Source organism: Spinacia oleracea, chromosome 5 (genome assembly GCF_020520425.1).
Source record: "Spinacia oleracea cultivar Varoflay chromosome 5, BTI_SOV_V1, whole genome shotgun sequence".
NCBI classification, from domain to species: Eukaryota; Viridiplantae; Streptophyta; class Magnoliopsida; order Caryophyllales; family Amaranthaceae; genus Spinacia; species Spinacia oleracea.
In genome coordinates, this window is record NC_079491.1 from 38,469,040 (window position 1) to 38,479,548 (window position 10,509).

A 10,509-nucleotide genomic window follows, 5' to 3' on the forward strand; every position below is an offset into this window, starting at 1 on the left:
GTATCTACGGAGGGACGACACTTGGAGTCCTAAAGACTTGTTCTTGTTCGGTTCGGGCGCAGCTAGGGAGGGCACGCAACAAAGAGTATGCATCTAAATTATGCTATATGATTATGTGTAAATAATATGTAATCCTGGGTTAATGGTTGTTTCCGCATGATTTATGTAATATCATATGTATCATAACCTAACAGTGGTATCACGAGCCCCTTATTATTTTCATAATCTAAATTGCATGAACATGGTTAAATATTACAAATTTGCAAGAATTAAAAGGGGTGATTAATTTTCGTAATTGTTAATTAATTGCAAATTGCGTTTATTTAATTATACGTACGCAGTTTTTCGGCAGTTTCTTAGTTACTCATCCAAATCGAGTGATTTTTGTGTCAATTCCGCATGTAAAAGGCATTCTAAAATTTTGACAAAAATAGTCTTTTTCTGCCGAACCCAGAATTCTCAAATTCGAAGCCTAACTATGACTTTTCGAAGGTTTTAGTTTTTCGAATGCAAAATTTCGTAAATTTAAGATGTTAAAGTAAATATTTGCGATTCTTGTTGATAAATCTTGAATTTTTGATTGACCTACTGCATATGTTTAACAAGTTTGAATGCCTAGTCTTGTTAATTATGCAATCTAATTTGTAATTATGATTAATTTGTTGAAAATTAGAATAATTTAGAATTAATTTGATTTTCATAATTAATTGTAATTTAATTAGAAACCTATGATTAAAAACCACCATAAAAATTATAAATTTATGATAAATTTTAAATTTTTATGACCTAGACTTGAATCCATAACAATCGGAAATCAATTGGATAATAAATTTTCGATTTTTCGCCCTAAAATTATGAAATTAATAATATTTATTAATTTGTCATTAATTTTATAAATTTTAATTTTTTATGTGATTCGTTCATATAACTTGCACGCACAAAGCAATGGACGCTTCGTGTTACCCTTAAGGGGTGTTGTATAATGCGGGCATGCGACGACGAGCAAGGGAGCTCGTCGCCCGTGCGGCACGAATGCAATGAGCAAGGGCGTAGTGCACGAGCACAAGGCAGCAGCCCTGCCTTGTGTCGTGGGCCACGAGCAATGGACGAATGGGCATGGGCGAAGGGCGAGCCAAGGCAGTCGCCTGTGGGCAGCAAGCGAGCTGCGCCACAACGCGCGCTGCCTCGCGCAAGAGCGCGCAGCCTCGCGCGCAGCGAGCGCAAGCTCGCGTGCCACGAGCGCTGCGCCCAGCGTTGCTCGCGCGCACAGCGAGCGATGTCGCGCGCCCAGCGAGCGATGTCGCGCGCCCAGCTAGCGATGTCGCGCGCACAGCGAGCGATGTCGCGCGCCCAGCGAGCGATGGCTCGCGCGCCCAACGAGCGATGTCGCGCGCCCAGCGAGCGATGGCTCGTGCGCACTGCGAGCGATGGCTCGCGTGCGACGAGCGCTGGCGCGCGCGCAGCAAGCACCACAGCGTGCGATGGCTTGCGATGGAGATGCAGCAGCTATGCGACGAGCGCATGGGCTGCGCGCACATGGCCAGCGATGGCTGTGTGCGTGCGGCCCATGGGCGTGCAATGCGTAGGGTGTTTGCGTTACGATTAGATCGTTTTGAATGTTTAATTTGAAAATTTCAGTTCACGTAATTTTAATTAATTTTAAAATTAATAATTTAAATTATTTTCTTGGATTTTAATTTTGAATATTGTAATTATAATAAATGTTATTTATTCTAATTATTTTACTAAAATTAAAATCATGAATTAATTTAAATACGACTGAAATTAAATTAAACTTTTTGGATTCAATTATAAATTTATATGAGCTTTAAATTTTAATTAAATTTGTATGTTTCCGGTTAGACTAGAAATACATTTTTATGTTTAAAATTAGTAAAGCATATGAATTTATTGGTTTAAGTGGGAGCGCTTTTAGTCATAAACTCTTGATTAGGTCTACAAATCCTTAAGGTTAAAACAACTTGATTAGAATTAATAAGGACTGAATAATTGGTAGATTATTGGTGCCCTTGATTAATTGCTGCAAATGTTTACGTGATGCATAATGTGTTTTACTAACCAGCTATGTGGGCCATTCATGATAATGAATGGGTGAATGGTATATATTGTATATGTACTGTTTTGCTGGTTATGAAGTGACTAGTATGGCCCAAATAGGATAGAAAATATGGTCTGCGTACCATTAATTTGAATGTAATTGGTCTAAAATACCAAAGTTATTTTTCAATTCAAATATGGTCTGCGTACCATCAAATAGTTGTAATTAGTTATAGCTTATCCTATTTGAAGAAAATGGTGCCTCCCACGGAGATTTTCAAGACGGGCTTTGAAGTCAAAGCTTCAAGATGAAGTCGGGCCATACTAGATCACATTTATCTTATGCATGCTTTAAGTTATTTATTGCTTTAAATATGTCTTAATTATGCGTAAGATTGTGGCTTGATTATGTTGCATGATTAAGGATTTTAGTTCACTTAAAATCTAACCAACATAGTAAGAGCCTTAAGTTCTAAACTTAAAAATTGAGTTAAAAGGTGCCATGCCAAAATATACACTTGCTTGGATATCCTTTACATCAATCTAGTAATAGTTTTCGCTCAGCGAGGTGTTACTTATTGGTCCTAAAGGGGCAAGGTACACAAATAATTGTGAGTACATGTTAGTTTTGGTGAAACTCAACGATATAAGTAAGGAGTCCTTTTATGTCGTGGAAAAATCGATAGGTTTACCTAATAAGTTCTTAGACGTACCTATCAACCAAGAATAGTTTCTAGACTATTAGCAAAAGGCTTTTGCTTACCTAAGATATTTTAGGATTAAGTCGACAAACTGTGCTTAGTTCTTCAATGATTTTAGGATCTTGGAATCATTTTATTCACACCTGCCGGAACAATAAACTCGAATAAAATGCTAATGACTTGTTTGAATTGCATGGTTGCTTTAATTTCAAGTTATTATTCATGATAAATGTTTAGACTTTGCATGCTTCAATGTATGTTTTAATTATTGTTTATAATTAAATATCTTGCACTGCAATAAATCCTTTTAGAAAGGTAACAGTAAATTTCCTCGATTGGTAGTGAATCCAAGAACGATTCACGGAAAAGAGAGAAAGTGAGCAATTTAAAATGTACGTTTCTTATATCGACTTTTATGGTTGTTTTCGAATATCAAAATCGAATGGCAAACCAATTGGTGCTTGTGAATTCAAAATACACTGTAGTTTTGAGATCATAAAGCATTGAGCTTAAACGCTCAGCTTTACCAATGGTTAACAACCTAATATCTTTGTCCATTTAATTCTCGAATGAGTCTAGTCTCTAGACATTCGAATAGATCGATGCTTAGAGAACTTTAGAAGCTTCTGGTAAGATCATCTAGTTGAAACTTAATATTCAACATAAATTAAATGTTAAGAACCTTGTTGGGGTGACATTGGACATGTCTAACAAAGTATAAAAGTCAACACTAAAGAATTCAATTCTTAAGACTATAAGAAAGGGTACAAGAAATAGGAAAACAAGGAACAAATGAAAGGAATTTACGATTCCGTTTCTACCTATAAGTTTATGTTTAAAGAGAAGTGACCTAGCAATCAAACTTCCTTGGTATCATATACCGCTTGAGGTTCTTACTTCGGTAATAAACTCAAACAATGGAAGCTAGGATACACTAATGACCTACAAGTGGGAAATGAAGCAGGGCAATGCTACATTAATTGTAGGGTCATCTAAGTTTGTTTTAAGTCCTTTCAAAGGCTGGAACTTAATGGCTATTTTGTTCCATAATCAGCATACCTAAATTTCTGCTTCAAACACAGAAAGACTCACATTCAAGAAAAACAAAAACAGTTTGTTTGTTTATTTGAATGAAATGGTCAATTACAGGTTGAGTCAATATGCTTGATTAAAACAAACAACTCTTTAAAGAACTTTACTAGGTTCAAATCAACCCCTTGATTTGAGTTCCACTAATCTTTGGCATTGTTGCTTAGACCATATCAACAAGTTAACATTCATAAGCTCTATTTTAATAGACTTTTGAAAATTGATTGATTTCTAGATCAATTTAAGACAACTAGTCTTACTTGTTGAAAGTAACAAAAGATATGAACTATTGTTAGAACGCCTAGACGATAGAGTTCAAAGCTAAAGAAAGGTTTTATGACTTTATTATTTCACATGGATTTGAGTGAATATAGGTTTATTTACTCAAAGTGATATAAGTTTGAATCTGTTTGACTAGTTCAAAGATTCAGAAGTATAAAATCCACTTGGCAAGAAATCATAAAGATCTAGGTTAGATCATGTTGATGATTACTTGAGACCAAATATGATCATCAATGATTGTGTGTTGTAATTTCACAATCTAGGTCCATAAGATATGGCATATCTTAGTTGGAATAATCGAAGTCAATTAGCACTTGATTCGATCAATGATGAATCATAAAGACTTTTCCTATAATTTCTAAAACAAAATGCTCAACTACCACCAAACTAAACCAAATTCGCCAAAGCTATTGAAAAGTAATTTCAAAATAACTTTTCTAAAATATATCTAGAGAGTTGCAAAACTCAGTGGGAGCTTAGTGTTTGTCATTCGACAAACTAAGGCCCAAGTATAGATATATGTTTCATTGTGATTTATTCAAATGAGACACAAGGGTATTGTTTCTACCACGAATTTTTGAGAACATAATGTTTGTTTGCTCGAAATAATGTCCTTTTGGAGATTCGTTTCCAAAATGACAAGTGGGAGAAAATAGACCTCGAAAGTTTTCGAGGCGAACAACAAACATAAACGGACATTCCGGAGGCTTTTCGAAGTGCTTCAGAAAATCCGAACTTATTCTTTAAGGACTTTGGAAGTGGCTTTTAAAGAATATACATCTCTTAGAAGACTTTACAAGTGCTTCAAGGAGAATAGAATATTCAAAGGACTCTCAAAGTGCCTGTTGATATTCTATTGTTTGATGTTCTATACCCAAGTAGGCATAGAGTTCAAGTCACTGGAACTATGAGATTCTTCTATTAGATAGTAAAGAAACATAGAGTTCTGGTCAATGAAACTATGAGATTCTTCTATTAGATAGTGAAGAAACCTACAACTTGCAGTCAAACTATTATCATTTAGATTAATGAGTTTGTGACTTGTAAGAAAGCTATGACGAAACCTAGATTCCCTAAAATGGTTAGAGGCCATATATAGACTCAAATGTTTTAAATGGTTAGAAGCCATAAAACATACTCAATGTTTTGATGACAAAATTGAAATTTTGTTGATTTGCAAGAATAGTTTCACACCTATTGGTTGCAAGTTTGTTTTAAGGATAAAAACCATCAAACATGGAATTGTGTTCACGCACAAAGCTAGATTAGTTGCTAAAAGGTTACAAGCAAATTCATGGCATGGATTGTGTTGAAACCTCATGCATAATCGTAATGCTCAAGTCTATAATTCAAGCAATGATTGCATATCGGTACATATAGCAATTGGATGACAAAACAATTCCTCAATAAAATGTTGGAATAAACTATGTACATGGTATGTCATAGGATTTGTGGATCCAAATAAATGCTTGAAAAAGAAAGCTAGCTTATGAAATCTAAGTCCAGATTTAAGCAAGCAATTGGGAATTAGAACTGTATTTTAGTGAAGCTAATAAGTATTTTAGTTTCATAAAATATACATGATTCTTATAGATATATAAGAAGTTTAGTGGGAGTACTTAAAACTTAATTGGTCCTATGTGTATTACACACATATCTCTCTATTGTGAAATAACATTCAAATGCTAATGACTTAGATTTGAAATTATTCATCAATGATGGACCATGGCGAAACTTAGTACATACTGGGTATTAAGATCTATTTACAAAGATCTTATGATATTGTTTTGGATTAAGTAATGGCATTTACTAAATCAAACACGAAAGTCTCCATTGGAGATATTCGACCCATGTGAATAAATCTAAGTAAAGGATGTTTGAACTATGTATAAGCATTTACTAAGTTAAACATCAAAGGATCTAAATAAGATTCTTAACCTATATTATATGTCAAAGAATTTAGCTGAATTTAGTATCTACTGAAACTAGATAAGCTAAAGTTACATGAATAGAATTCAATTGGGAATTATTCTGCAAAAGAATTTATCATGTATGATATAATATGAGGATCGCCAAAAATGTATCGTATGACTTTAGGCATGACGAACATATACCAATCTCTATTGATCTAAGTGAAGATCAACTAGATTGAGATCAAGAATACTTATGGTACTTGAAAAGGTACATAGGAATAGTTCTTGATTCAAGGAAATAAAGATATGCTAAATATTGATGCTACACGCATAAACACTGGCAAAGGATCAAGCAAGACCCTTTGGAGTTAATCATTGATAAGGACGAGCTATAGAGCATCGTGTTTTGAAATGGCAACATGGATTGGAGACCATGAGTTGTTGCGAGGGAAATTAAAATAATAATTTCTATGTTCTAAGATATAGTTGGAGAATCTTCCACATATCTATGAACTGCCTGGATAGGTAAATCCAAACAAAGCATCACTAGCAACCTATACAGTTGAAGTAAAAGTACTTATTGCCTAAGAAGCAATAAAAATGCGTAGAACCACTCTTGAAGCAAGAAAAACGTCTGCTAACTTGATGGTTCTTCATTGAAAAATGAGTAAAACCACCATCGAAGTAAGAAAGACTAGATCACATAATAAACAAACTCGAAAAGATCTTATCATCATATCTCGAAGAACATTCGATGAAAAGGATATTAAGATTGGCAAAGCATGATAACTAAACCTATGCAACAAGTGAGAAGCAACACTCACGTTGTAGCACTGGAAATCAAGCATAGCTTTGAATTCCATGAATTGTTTTAGAAGATGGGTTTGAGGCCCATGGTTATAAAACATTGGGGTTGAACATTTATCATATATGAAATGTATTTTCATATTCCATTTAATCTTGGTTTAGTATTAAATGATGAGTCCCTTCAAATTTGACGATATATTCAAGATAGACTGTCAGGACCAGTCCTGTGACTAAGAAATGTCTATCAAGTGAACTTGAAAGTCAAAGGTTGAAAATGGTCCCTATTCGGAGTTTTCTATAAAATTGGACGCATAGAAAACATTAGACGATTAGAATGCAAGATGACTAGTAGTTCTGTTTCTTGAACTATGTGGACATGGCAATGCCATAATCATTTGCATAGATACTTACTTTGGGAAGACTAGTATCGGACAAGACCTATGAAACTTTACTGTAAGAGATGAAAATCTGTCATAAGTAAATTTCATTAAATTATTAGACACTAAATCCTCAATACCTGAGTGATTTGAGATTACTTGTTTGAGAACTGGTTGCTTTGACGTTGACCAACCGTCGCACCGTAAAAGGAGGCTATAAAGGCAACGCTCAGGTAATCACCTATCAAACGAAGTCTAATCTCAAGATCGCAAGATTGGGATTGTCCTCCCATAAATCGGGATGAGATGCTTAAAAGTTGTACAAGGCCACTCGGAGAGCTAGAAACTGTGAAATGCATGGCCGTGCTCGGATGAATCATAGGCTATGATTATCTGTTTATTTGATCAGTTGAACTCTGAAACCGAGGAACACCTCTGGACATAATAAGGATGACAACTCTTACCTTATGTTCAAGAGCAAGCATCGAGCGACAAAGGAATTAGGAAATGCACACTTGTCCCTAAGGACAAGTGGGAGACTGAAGGAAATAATGCCCTTGGTCCAAGTATGCATTCTATGTTAAGTCTAATAAATGCGGTTCAGTATTAATTAACAAGTTAATAATTCAGTGAGATCAAGTGAGCTGAATGCCTAGCTAGAGGCCGCTTCAGTTCAAGTGGAATTAATGATATTAATCCACAGCTTACTCTTGACTGAACCCGTAGGGTCACACAAATAGTACGTAAACGGATCAAGTATTTAATGGCATTAAATACTCTATCTATGGATATTCGGAATCGACGGATCTTGGCTTCAGTGGGAGCTGAGATCGTCACAGGCAAGAAATGAATACTCCGGAAACGATGATATTACCGGAAACGGAAATATGGATCGTATCGGAAATATAAATATTATCCAAGTCGTAGATGTTGCCGGAAACGGAAACATGGTACGTATCGGAAAATATTATCGGAAATGGAAATATTACCAGAATCGGAAATATTGCCGGAAACGGAAATATTGTCAGAATCGGAAATATTACCGGAATCGGAAAATAATTCCGGAAACGGAAATATTAAATATTTGTTCGAAACGGAAATTAATTCCGGAATCGGAAATGTTAAATATTGTTCGTATCGGAAATGAATTCCGGAATCGGAAATTTAATCGGAAGCGTATCGTACGAATAAGCATCGGACGAGGCCTGCCGGACGAGGGCCCAGCACGAAGCCAGGCCATCGCCCAGCAAGCCAAGCGCGCCACACAAACAGCCACGCTAGGCCCAGCGCAAGGCCAGGCCCAGCAGGCCGTGGCAGCGCGCACAGCGCGCGCAGCGCGCGCGGGTGCTTGCGTGGGCTTGTGGCTCGCGCAGGCCTCGCTGCGTGGGCTGCTGCTCGCACGCACGCATGGGCGGCCCATCGTGGCTGCCGTGTGTGTGTGCGTAAGTGTTTGTGTTCGTGCACGTTTCCTAAAACGTGCAGAGTTCGGTTAATGATTAAATTCCTAATTCTATTTGATAAATTAATTAAATTAGAGTTCTTGTAGGATTCTAGGTTTAATCAATTTGTATCTGAATAGGATTCCAATTCCCTTTCCATACCCCTATAAATATGTGGCCTGGGTTCACAATTTATAACGAGTTTCAAAGTATTCAAAGTGAGTTTTTGAGAGAAAAAATTCAATCGCACATCTTGCTCAAAAATGCCGAAAATTCTAGTACCTTAAGGGCGATTCTAGTTGGTCAATCTTAAGGCGGATCCGGACGTGCTGTGGACTATCTACGGAGGGACGACACTTGGAGTCCTAAAGACTTGTTCTTGTTCGGTTCGGGCGCAGCTAGGGAGGGCACGCAACAAAGAGTATGCATCTAAATTATGCTATATGATTATGTGTAAATAATATGTAATCCTGGGTTAATGGTTGTTTCCGCATGATTTATGTAATATCATATGTATCATAACCTAACGGGGGTACAATGGTGGTGGTGTGCTGGCGGGGTCGGGAAAGGGAGAGAGGCAGGGGAGAGAGGCAGGGGAGCGACGAGGAGAAGGGGAGGGAGGACAACGGGGGTACAATGGTGGTGCTGAGATGGTGGAGGGGATGTTGATTGGTGGTGGTTTCAGTGGCAGCAGCCACTGAGGGTGGTGGTGGTTCGACAGAGAAGAGAATGGGAGGGATGATTGAAATTGTATTTTGTTTTTTTTGTTGTTGAAATCCCATCTCAATTTTCTGGTTTTTGAAGACATGTAGATTGAAGAAGAAGCTGTAGTACTTGGAGCCCAAGGAAATGAACTTGGACTGAATTAGGGAGAAAGAGGAGTCAAGAAAGTAAGAAAATTTTCTGCTCATTGACTTGGTTGACACGTGAAAGAGGAGTAGAAGAGAGTTGTGTATTTTGGCTTTGAGTGTGCATGAGCATTTTCATAATTTTTAGAATAGGTAAAATTTTAGATTTTAGTTGTTATTTTAAGAAACTACTAAAAATAGAAATGTTTAGCTAAATTAATTCTTTATATAAAAAAAATATATCGTTAACGAAAAATAAATTTAGTTTCCGAATAAAAATAAGAACGTTAAATAATTACTTTAGTTTCCGAATAAAATAAATTTAGAAATCCGAAAATAATTAAAATTTAAAAAGTTCGTTAAGCTCGTAAATATGAAAATTAAATTATAAACTGAAAAATAAATCGTGTAGCAATATTAAAAATTCAAGTGAAATAAAACTTTGTTAATTAAAATAAAGTTCGAATTTAGGATTTAAAACGATTTAAGCTAAATAAAAATAATTAAGCATAATTAATCGAGTTTTAAAAATTCGGGGTATTACATTCTTACCCCCTTAGAAAAAGTTTCGTCCTCGAAACTTGAAAATTAGATTTTAAAAATGTTTGTTGAAAATTGAAAACCCTCGAATAAAAGTATGATGTTTTATTTTAAAACCAAGATCTCAAAATTTTATTTCAATCTCGACAATGTCTAGCCTTCATTCCGCCATCATCTTTTAGGACTCCGCTTCAACTCAAGACCTAGAATCGAAGAGTAAAGAATGCAAAAGGGGAAAAATTATATATTGATCCTAAATCGTCATTAGGATCAATTACATTTCGCCATCGTCTTTCGTATCTCCACTTGATTTCATATAATAGGATCGAGGAGCAAAGAACATAAAAGGGGCAAACTTGTTAGCATAGACTAGGCTCCTATTTTACTTTGCGAGATCCTGTTTGAAAATATTTTCCACCAAAAATAGTACTCCCTCCATTCCTTTTTGTTGTACC